This window comes from Eleutherodactylus coqui, chromosome 8 (genome assembly GCF_035609145.1).
Source record: "Eleutherodactylus coqui strain aEleCoq1 chromosome 8, aEleCoq1.hap1, whole genome shotgun sequence".
Classification (NCBI taxonomy): Eukaryota; Metazoa; Chordata; class Amphibia; order Anura; family Eleutherodactylidae; genus Eleutherodactylus; species Eleutherodactylus coqui.
The window spans coordinates 108,885,140-108,896,423 of record NC_089844.1 but is presented as its reverse complement, the minus strand read 5'-3'; positions in this window follow the sequence as shown (position 1 = coordinate 108,896,423).

Here is an 11,284-nt window from a genome sequence, read left to right as displayed (position 1 = left end):
GCATGTATAATGACTTTGAATGTGATTTAATACTATTTAAACATTAAAAACAACTTTGACTTTTATTATATGTAACCCTGAACCGTTATTCCTGTTTCTCAAGGAACTCTTTGGCCACCTGCTAACGGCCGGGTCAGGTCCCACTGCGAGAATTCTCGCAGCGGGACCCGAGCCCTTGCAGGGACCAGTGCGGACCTCACCTGCTCCCGCAACTCTGTCTGTGATGTGCCAGCTGCCGCCCAGCCAGCGCATGCGCATAGCAGAGCCAGCGGCCAGGGAGTGACATTTCTGAGCATGCCGTGATTTGATTTCCGCGCGGACAAATCGTGGCAGTCTGCACAGGAATGTGTTTTTTACCGCAATCCTACGGCAACTTTCACAAGTGGAAATTCTGCGGGAAATCCCGCCGTGGAATTTCCGCCCGTCTGCAGGCGGTTTTTAGGTGTCCTGCCCACGGGTGGATTTTTGCTGCGAAATCCGTCGGGCGTCCGCACTGTGGATCCGCAAGCAAATACCACCCATAGCATGGTATAGGAAATGGATTTTTCCTGCACAGTTATGGAAACCTCTGCTTGCAGAAACCGCAATTGAAAAACCACAGCATGCTCCATTTTTGCCTGGAATCCGCGCTGACTGCTTCCATTGAAGTCACTGCAAGCCGTCTGATCCGCAGCCCTTCCGCAATGACCATGTTGAAAGGTTGCAGATTCCACGCCATCGCTAGGTGGTGATGCAGGAAAAACGGTAGTTTAAAAAAAAAAATTGTACTGCGCAAGTCCGATAGCTTGCCATGCGGACCATCCGCAGTTCAGATGAAAACAAATGCAGCCAGGTACCCGCAGACGCCACTTCTCCCTGATTCCGCTTGGGGAATCCGGCTCTACAGTGTGCAGGAGGCCTTAGGCTTTCCTAACACAGGCGTTTTCAGAAACAGCTGGAAATGCAACCAAGGATGCTGAAAAAGAGAAAAATCAATACTCACCTAGCAGGTGCTGTCAGAGTCCCGGCTGCTGGTCTCCAGTGCTGCTCCAGGCTTCCCATGCACTGACAGATCCTATTGCTGTAAACGAGGTTTGAGAACTCCGCTTCTTAGCAATAGATTGCTGTGATTGGCTGCAGCCAGCGTCAGGAACCAAACAGAGCTTGTGAGCTCCGACTAGCTGAGATAGTCAATGAATGGCTGTGATTGGTGCATCGAGCCAGCACCATAACCAATCACACCAATCTATTGCTGGGGGAGGGGGGGGGGGGGTTTGCCACGATCGCCAATGTAAAGAAGCCTTAAAGTGCCTGATCATCGTCCTAGTTAGTCGCTCCTGTGCTTTCAGAGGTGCAATGATCCCCTCAGTGAATGGATGAGGAGAGGGCCGGAGATCACTTTCTCCCGCCTCCATTCACAGTAAACTGGCAGTTGTTTACACAGGCTGATCAGGGTTTGGATTTTATGCCTGCTGAAGCTGAACAAGAAGGGAACAAATTATTATTCATTATTCAGTCGCTGGCAGGACTTACAATGTGAGTCTGAACAGTAATCATTCTGTGTAAAGTGCCCTTAGACTAACACACCAGTGTGCCATCTTTATTGGTCCAGGCCCGGAGGGTCACTTTAAGGGGTGCCCCCTGGTGTCTGCAGCCTGTTAATATACTGTGCTTTCCTGCACACAAGAATGCACTGCGAAGCAACAGACAAAAAATCTTTTTCATATATAAAGGGCGCCAAATACAGTGCTTATGTGCAGGGTTGTCTTTCTCAGTGCGGAAGCACTACTTCTCCACTCAAGTGGGTACTAGGGAGTCTCGTAGTAATTCCCTCTACACCGCTTGTAGGTATGCAGAGATGATACAATCGGTTTTCTTGATGCATGTTTGTGAATACAGAGCACTGGTAAAAATGATTTAATGGGCTGTTGACATTGGATCACTGGTATCAGTGCTCTTGATGAGGTAGTAGTGGCGAACACAGAAAATGCTAATTAGTGCCAGCAACATGAGAAAAAGTTGTGATAGAACACAAGATTATAAATGTATTAAAAGATGTACCTCCACTACCCCCCCCCCCCAACAAAAAAAGCGCATCTTTGCAATGGATTTGTTCTGCTCAAATTCCTGTGTCATTATACATATACACACTAAAATGATATGCCAGTCCTGGAATATACAAAGGGGGCCCCAAAAATGACTCCTGCACCACACTCTTATGATAGCTAACCAAAAGAAATCTGTGTTGCCTGTAGCAACCAATCACAGAGCAGCTTTAATTTTACCTTAGCAGTATAAGAAATGGAAATTGAGCTCTAGCAACCAATCACAGTGCAGCTATCATTTTGCCTCTGCAGTATAAGAAATAAAAGCTGAGTTACGATTGCTTGCTATTGGCAATAAAACTTACAGGGGAAGTTTGTGAGTTTTTTCTATTTTTTTTTTTTTTTTTTTTTAATTACGCCAGCATTCACCACCTGGTGCTGAAGATCACTCATGCAAAATTTCACTCAAATCAGACCAGAACTGTGGATTAGTATACGACACAAACAGATTTAGCCTTTCAGGCTTACCCAGAATTGATTGTGACCCTCCCTTCAAATAGTGCTCCTTCATACGGATGTATTTGCACCTGTAAAATTTTACGTACGCAAACTTTACCCTGCGATCTCATGGTGGGGAACTGTTCTAGACCTGTGAACTTCTATCAGGGCATTTAAAGGGTTAACAGCTGGGATCAGTTGTTGCCTGCTAGTGTCAGTTTTTATTGGTACCATTTGAGGTACATATAATGTACTGTATAACTTTTACTAATTTTGAAGGGACACCTTAATTTTAAGAACTTTTTTCAGTGGGTCTGTATGATTACACAGATACCAATATTATATATGTTTTTATAGGCTCTTGCACAATAAAATCCCTTTTTTAAAAAATGTTTATTTGTTTGCATCACTGTATTCAGAGACCCAAAACTTTTTTTTATTTTTCCATGGATAGAGCAGTGTAACAGCTTGTTTTTTGTGCTATACGGTACAGTTTTTACCGGTACTATTCTAAGGTACATACAACTTTAATCACTTTTGAGTTTTAGGAGACAAAATGAGCAAAAAAGCTATTATAGCGTTTACTGTGCAGTTTATAAGGTGTGTTCCCTTTATTATATAGGTTGTTATGGATGCAGCAATACCAACAAGTATTTTTTTTTCATTTATTTGTAAACAAAAAAGGGAAATGCATGCAAAAATGTTTTTAATCCTTTTTTTATGTGAATTTCTTACTATTTTTATTTTTCTTAGTTTTTTTTGTCACTATATGGGGACTTGAACCTGCAATCGTACGATTTGCTCACGTAATAAATCCACTGCAGTGCTTCTGTACTTACCATACCGCACCGCGCCCCTTTTTGAATATCTGTACCACATTGACTATGTGCCAATACAGTGCAACAGATCCAGTTACTATACAGTCCTTAAATTTAAGAAATAATGGTCTATCACATTAGCTGATTCCCTTAGAACCCGGGGCAGGTGGGGGGGGGGGGGTGCATGCCTTTAAGGACCTGGCAATTTGTCTATTTTAATCCTTTTAAGGTGGATCTACACTGTTTCCTGGGTTAAAATGGTGAAAGTGGTGGAGAGTTTACTTGATCAGTCTGCATCTCATCTGACCCTTTCTTTTCTTTTGTGAATACATTGGAGGAAAAAAAACTATTTAATAGACTTGCTTTCTCCTTGTCACTCTCTACAACTTTTCCTACATTATTTGTTAAATGGACAACACTTTCAGTATTGATCTTTTTATTATTTATATAATTGAAGAACAGTTTAAGGTTAGTTGTATTCTCTTTTTAGCATTAACTCTATCTCCACCATTGCTGCTTATCTGCTTTTTACATAATTCTTCTTCGTGGCCTTCTTGTTTTTAGTAGTTTAACCCCTTTCTTTTTGTTTATTGCTCCCTTAACATCCTGTATTGAGTCACATTGTTTTCTCCTATTCCTAACCCTTTTATTCCTGTGAGGGTGCATTCACACGAACGTATATCGGCTCGGTTTTCACGCCGAGCCGATATACGTTGTCCTCGTGTGCAGAGGGGGGAGGATGGAAGAGCCAGGGCCAGGAACTGTGCTCCCGCCCCCTCTCTGCCTCCTCTCCGCCCCTCTGCACTATCTGCAATGGGGAGAGGCGGGACGGGGCGGGGCCAATTAACGGACTTTAGCCCCGCCTCCTCTCACTGCAAATAGTGCAGAGGGGCGGAGAGGAGGCAGAGAGGGGGCGGGAGCCTCAGTTCCTGGCCCTGGCTCTTCCATCCTCCCCCCTCTGCACCCGAGGACAACGTATATCGGCTCGGCGTGAAAACCGAGCCGATATACGTTCGTGTGAATGCACCCTGAGGCATGAATCATTCACAGTAAGTGTTTAAAATGTTTTTAAACATTTCCCATTATCAGTACTATTATTTTTGAGAACCTTATCCAAGTCAATAAGGTTAAGGGCATCACTAAGCTGATTAAATATTGCCTTCTTAAAGTTTAGTATTTTTGTAGCCCCTGGATAAAACTCCCTATTAGAAGACAAGTGGAAATTTATTATATTATGGTTACTATTTCCCAGGTGCCCCCCAACCTGCACCCCTGTTCTGTCAGTTAATATTAAGTTCAAAATGGCTGTCCCTCTAGTTGGGTCTTGTATAAATTGGATATATATCGCATGATCCATTGTATGGTTGATGCATTTTTCTGAAACCATGAAATGGTTCTTCCATGTCTTTCAAAGGAGCGTGTTCTAACTTCTAGATATTAGAAGACATTTTAAATTTACCACCAAACTAGGATTCCCTAACAAAATACTTGAGGAAAACTTGTCCCACATTCATCATTTCTAAACACCAAGTCAAAGTAAGTACAAATGTATCCTTACTTGACTCCCCATTTTCAAAATATTTCTTTAATGATCTTGTATACGTATGCCTTAACTAACATGATCTGATAAATTCACACTTGTAGGTCTCAAATAGCTGGTTATGGATTCTAATGGGATGGAAGTTCTAAAATGTCTTCTAATATCCAAATTTAGAACATAGTCTTCTGAATGCGAAGGTAGAACAATTTCATAGGTTATAGATGTGCAGCTGCCATGCTAAGACTCATATAGTAAGCAAGTAATTCACTCCGAGTCATCTGTGCATTCCTATCATTTCACAGTATTTTACATGATTACTAGTTATTGAGTACTTTTAAAGGTTCATCAAATGTAATCTAATGATGAATTATAACAAATATCTCCAGTCAATTGGACTTTGTTTTATGTTGACAGCATCAACATATTGATTATTTCTAAATACACTTTAACACGTTTTATCCCTTTGCGACCTAGCAAATTTGGAGAGCGAATCAACACTTCAACATTTTTGTTATGCTCCATAAGTCATTCCTCTACCATATTTGCAGTGTGGTGGGTGCATTATCCTGCTCACTGCCATTTAAAAGTATTGTTGCTATTTTATTTGCAACAATGATTAGCTAAGGTTGTGGTGGCGGACCTATGGTATGCATGCCAGAGGGAGCACTCAGAGCCCTCTCTGGGGGCACGCGCGCTGACGTCTGGTCACCATTAGCCTGGTGTCACGTGGGAATAAGCGCAGCTTCAAAACCTGCGGCCTTTCACTACGGGTTTTGGAGCAGCTTCGCCGTCGGCATTCTGCTGTAGCTATCTCTCCCCAGAGATAGGAGAGAGGCTGCTGCAGAAACAAGGAAAGAATTGACATGCTGCGGCTTTAGATTCCATGCCGCATGTCCGTTTTCGGGCTGCTTGGCAGCAACGTTTTAATGAGATTTTTGCAAATCTCATCTACTTTGGTGGCTTTTCCCAGGTTAAAAAACCGCGTGTGGAATTGCCATGCAGAAAGTCCTCACGGAAATTCTGCCCCGTGTGAACCCAGCCTAAAAGTGATGACCAGCTGGAGTCCTGCGGATGGTAGTCATTTAGCAGCATTGTTACAGGTGCACAACTTGACATTAGTGTGTACACCCAGGATCCTCCTACCCTGACCTCTCCTCCTTGGTTCTGCAGGAGGAGAGGAGAATGGAGGAGGCGTCTGGGCGTAACCCCTTCTGCCGGCAGCACCAAGCAGAGAAGCAGCTGCTCTTTTAAGACCAGGAGGAGGTAAGTATATAGATTTCAGGGGGGGCACTATTACTACTCGGGCTACTGTGTGGGTCACTGTTACTACTGGGGCTGATATTGTCACCAGTAGTAATAGTATTACTTCTGAGGCCAATACAGGGGACACTATTGCTACTGAGACTACTGTGGAGAGTCACTATTACTAGTGGGGCCAATATAGGGGACACTATTACTACTGAGGCCACTGTGGGTGGGCGTGGGGGGTTGTGTCACAATTACTACTGGGGCCGATATAGGGGACACTATAACTACAGCGGCCACTTTACACATGGCAGCATACTTCAAGCTAACTTAGGGTATGTATACACATGGTGGAAATTGAACTACAGTATATAGTTATTAATAAATCTTGTTTTCTTGCATAAAATCACCAGCTAAAGGTGATTCATGACCTATGCTAGAAGTTATCAACAGTTGATTAGTGATGGTCCTCTGCTGGAAAACTCCAATGATAAACTGCTCACTGAGCCGCTGTCAGTGTGTATGAAGCTAGAAACTGACAGTTCTGGACACATGGCAGTAGCGGCCTGGTATTGCAGGCACTGCTCTCATTGAACATGGGTCAGTGGCAAGAAGTGGACTGATTTGTTGCTATTTATTATATTTTGCTGCACCAGATGAAGGACATCCTGTCTGAAATGTTGCTGCACTACAAATGCTCCTTTGGAGCCAATAAAACTACATAATCGCATCAAAAAGTCCATAGTGCTGTCCATTTTTAGTTTTCTGGTACAGCAGCCCCTCAACATACAGTATTAAAGGGGTTGTACCAAGATTACAAATTGGCAAAGGAAGAAATATTAGTCGGCACTACTCCAATAATAACGACAGTCCCAGAGATAGAGGTCCGTGCTCGGATGGTATTCAGCTTTTCATAGGTGTCCAACTTCAGACCAAATGTAGAGGAAAACGCGCCAGCTACATAAAAGCTGCAATTGCTTTATTTAATCACTCCAACGGGCAGAGACACAGACAAGTGCAATAGATGGTAATGGTGACAGCCTATTCACATGCCCCCATGCTTATTTAAGCCTCACACATGGTTTCCGCATCATGGTGTTTAGCTATAAGCAGTACACAACACTGTTACCACGGTGATCCAAAAACAGTGCAAACAATATAGAAGAATTAGAATGGAATTAACAAAAATACATTCAGATCATGACAATCCTAGGCCTCCTAAAGCATTATTCTATCTATTTTATGTTGGATGGCTACGGTGAGTATCTAGGCTGCCATGCCAGCACGGCCAATAGGGAAACTATAGGGAGAGGACCAGGCTGCAGGTGTGGCTCCTGGTCTGAAGTGTAGATATCTATATTTTTCCTACGGGCCAGCACGTCTTGCCCCAGCAATTACTGAAGACGAGGTTTTTTCCTCGAAACGCGTTTGCTCTGCTGGTTTTATTCATCATATAATAAAATGTTACCATCATCACCTTTTTTGGAGTCGTGGCGCCCTGTGCCATTTTTCTCTCACTTCCACTGGGTATGATAAGGCATGGGCAAAACAATGTATCACCAAATAAGTACTGTATATTAGTGGTTGTACTGAAGCTGCCTCTAGCGACCTTGTTGATCAGGGGTTTCCCCATAGAAAAATGTGTAGTACAAGTAAAATATATGATCAGTGTAGATTCCCATGTGTCTCCTCATAAATATATTCCACCTTTTGGTTTGTAACAAGGGTAGTAGCAGGTTATATGCTCTAGTGATTTAGGTTGCATTGATCAAGTAGTCTTCTCCTTAAAGGAGTTTTCCAAAATTAATTACTTTTTTAAGCTGCCCATGTTAAAAAATAATAAAGGAGCCTGTTCGTACCCATCCCGGCTCCCTGCAGCTCCAGCGCTACTACAGACTCAGTCTGTAAATGGAAGGTCACGGGCTGCTGCAGCCTGTGAGCAGAGTGCCGGTGGGGAGATCAGAGGTGTGCTGCTGAAGCTGCGAGGACTCAGGATGAGTGAGTACAAGTTATTTTATTTTTTTATCACAGGCACTTTAACACCTGGGGTTTTCTTATCCTATGGTGTGTAGGGTATACAGAGAATACTATGATCAAGGGATAACAGCGAAATGGAATCCTATGGATGTAAAAAATATCGTCTGACAAAAGGGGTCAGAGCAGAATGTCAAAAATTGTTCTGACGAACAGGAACTGTCAAGCAAATGGCAGCCAAATACAACACTGGTGTTCCAATTAACATGTACAAATGCCCAGCTCATCGTTCTATGGATGGACTATAAAAGCAAACGACCAGTTCTAGTGCTATTGCTGTCTATAAGAAAAACATAAAGGAAAGACTTGAAAGGGCAAAAGAGTTCAAAAATTGGATCACTGAGCAAAAACATTGCCTGGTCAGATAAATCCAGCTTTCCGCAGCACCATGCAGATGGGTCAGAATTTGGCACAAGCAGCATGAATTGATGAACCCTTTCTGTCAACTGTTCAAACAATGTCAGTATCTTCATTTGCGGCAACTGCATGTAGCTATCCTGTCCACACAGACTAATATTCCTGCAGAACAATTACAATGCCTAGCTGAATATATGCCATGATGGATTACTGCAGTTCTGGGGTTCATATTCATGTGAGATTTGTGTGTCTTGCATCGCACTAATGTCGTGGGATTTTCACGGCCATGTGAAAGCAGCCTTATATAAAATAAAAAAATCTTGTTATTTGTATAGCGCCAACTTATTCTGCAGCGCTTTCAGGTAATTTATTTATTGCCACCACCACTACCACCAAGCTGAGTGCTCATTTTACCGATCTCAGAAGGATGAGTCAACCTTGAGCTGTCTACCTGAACCAAGTGGGGATTGTACTCACAACGTTCAGGTCATGAGCAAGAGCTTAGGACTGAGCCACACAAGGCTGTCAGTTGAGCAGGTGTCTCCCGAAATGCCTAGGTCAATAAGCTGTAGGCGGCTAGACTGGTACTGCACCTCTCTCCCACTCACTTCAATCTTAGAGAGCTGGAGTCCCATTCCAGGCCACTGCATAGGAGATAGCATATTGAGTCTCTCCATAAACTGAGTGGCATCGTTCCTTGGAAGGTGACCCTCGCCAATCAGAGGTTGTTTACCTATCCTTAGAATAGTTCATCAGTATTATAGGACTGGAAACCCCCTTTAACCTGCTAAGCCTGCTGTTTCTTGTCGTCTTGTCTCTTCCCAATGGCAAATGTCGGAGAAAGTGGGATTGGACATGCTCAGATAAGGGGTCTAGCAGTATTACTCCCCTTGCCCTACGTAGATAAGCATGCACATTTAGCTGAGTTGGGAGAGGTAGTAGTCGTCCAACTGAGTCTGCATAACTGGCGTTTGCCAGCCTTGATGCAGTAAATTGTGCACTCATTTGGAGCGAGTGGAAATAGCTGAAAGCAAAGTGTACGGGAACAGTTCGGAGTAAGTTCTGGTGGCGTGATCAGATGTAAGCACGGATAAGAGGGCCTGGCAGCCCTATAAATGACATTTTCTGCATCTGAAGACAGCATAAAAGCATTTCATTTCCAAAGATTAATATGATCTTCCAAGTGAGTTATTTTCTGGCTTTTAGCTGATGCACAAATCCCACCAGGTTTCTCTGGATTAGCCGGGGATGGAGCAGCGATATGACCACATTTTTGTAGCTCGATCGCTTAGAGATTAGCAGCACGAGAGGTAAGTTTACTCCAAAACTTCATAGATTTCATTAAAAAGAGTTGGTACCATTTCTAAATTCTGCCTCTTAAATATGGTTGCCTTTTCAAAGGAAAACCGCAGCACAAAGCCTGATGTCTAAGCATGGATCTCTGCTGCTTACTTGCATTAGTGCGGCTGTGAATCGCACATGGATTAGCCTCAGTTCAGTGAGGTTGATCAGCATGCGGTAAACCCAACACGGATTCGAAGTCAAGACGTGCCACTTCTTATTTTACCGCACTATATAGACTACTGTGCAGAATACCATTTAAATGAATGGGACACTTTTCAACATGGATTTCACAGCAGATTTGATGCAGAATCGGCGCAAATTCCACAAAAAATCTGTGGTGAAATCCGTTGTGTAAAAATAGACAGAGTTTTTTTACATGAGCGATATTGACGTCCTACTTTAGTCCGACTCAGACAGAAGTGGGACCTACAAAAGGTAATGTGAGTATTCACATGTATGTTTTTTTTTTTTCATGGGCCAAACTTTCATCATGCCCTATTCTGGTGCGATTCTTGTAATAGAATCTCCCATTCAAGTCAATGGGTGCGTTAAAACAACGAATGCACTTGCATGGCAGGTGAGTGCTTTCCGGTTTTTTTTCACGTACCCATTGACGTCAGTGGGAGTTATAAATTACATCAATTGAGCCAACTTCCTTTTTTTCATGCATGTGAAAAACTAATGATCCTCTGATGACACGAACACATTAAAAATGAAAGACTGATGTAAAACGCACATGCGCTCACAGTGAAATGAGTCCGTTCCTTACGATGTGAAATTGCACTCGCCTATGTCAATATAGCCTAATGCCACTCTCACACATCCGCTCTTTACCACAATTACCGCAGTGTTTTGAACGCCGTGGTAATCATGGTATAACGCTCCCATTGATTTTGTTAGAGCCTAGCAGACATGCGTTTGATCACGATGCTGGATGGCACTTTCCAGTGCTGTGATTTTCCACACCTCATCATCACGCATCACAATGATGTGGCCGAAAACTAAAGTAAAATTGTGGCAAAGTGCCGCGATCGAAATCGCTGTGTTTTGCCAATGGTGGGTGTGAGAGTGGCCTGAAGATATATCCTGTGGATGTACTCTAATTCGTTTTCGCCTCCTCCAGAGGAGAAGAATGTGAAGAAGGAGAAGAAAGAAGCTTAGTGCCTAGCACTGTTGCCCTGTAGTGTGGGGTTTTAGGTTCAGGTCTGACTATGGACAACATCTGCACGGAGTTTGTATGTTCTCATTGTGTTTATTCTTTCTCTTCTCCTTCTCTGGAGAAAGCAGAAGTATGGTGGCTCAGTTATTAGCTCTGTGGCCTTGCGGTGCTGGAGCCCTTGGTTCAAATCTGTCTAAAGCTGCCTGTCCATGAGCATTGCGGATCTCCACCACAGGAGCCACCGCTGGGGAGCAGAAGCCAGTTA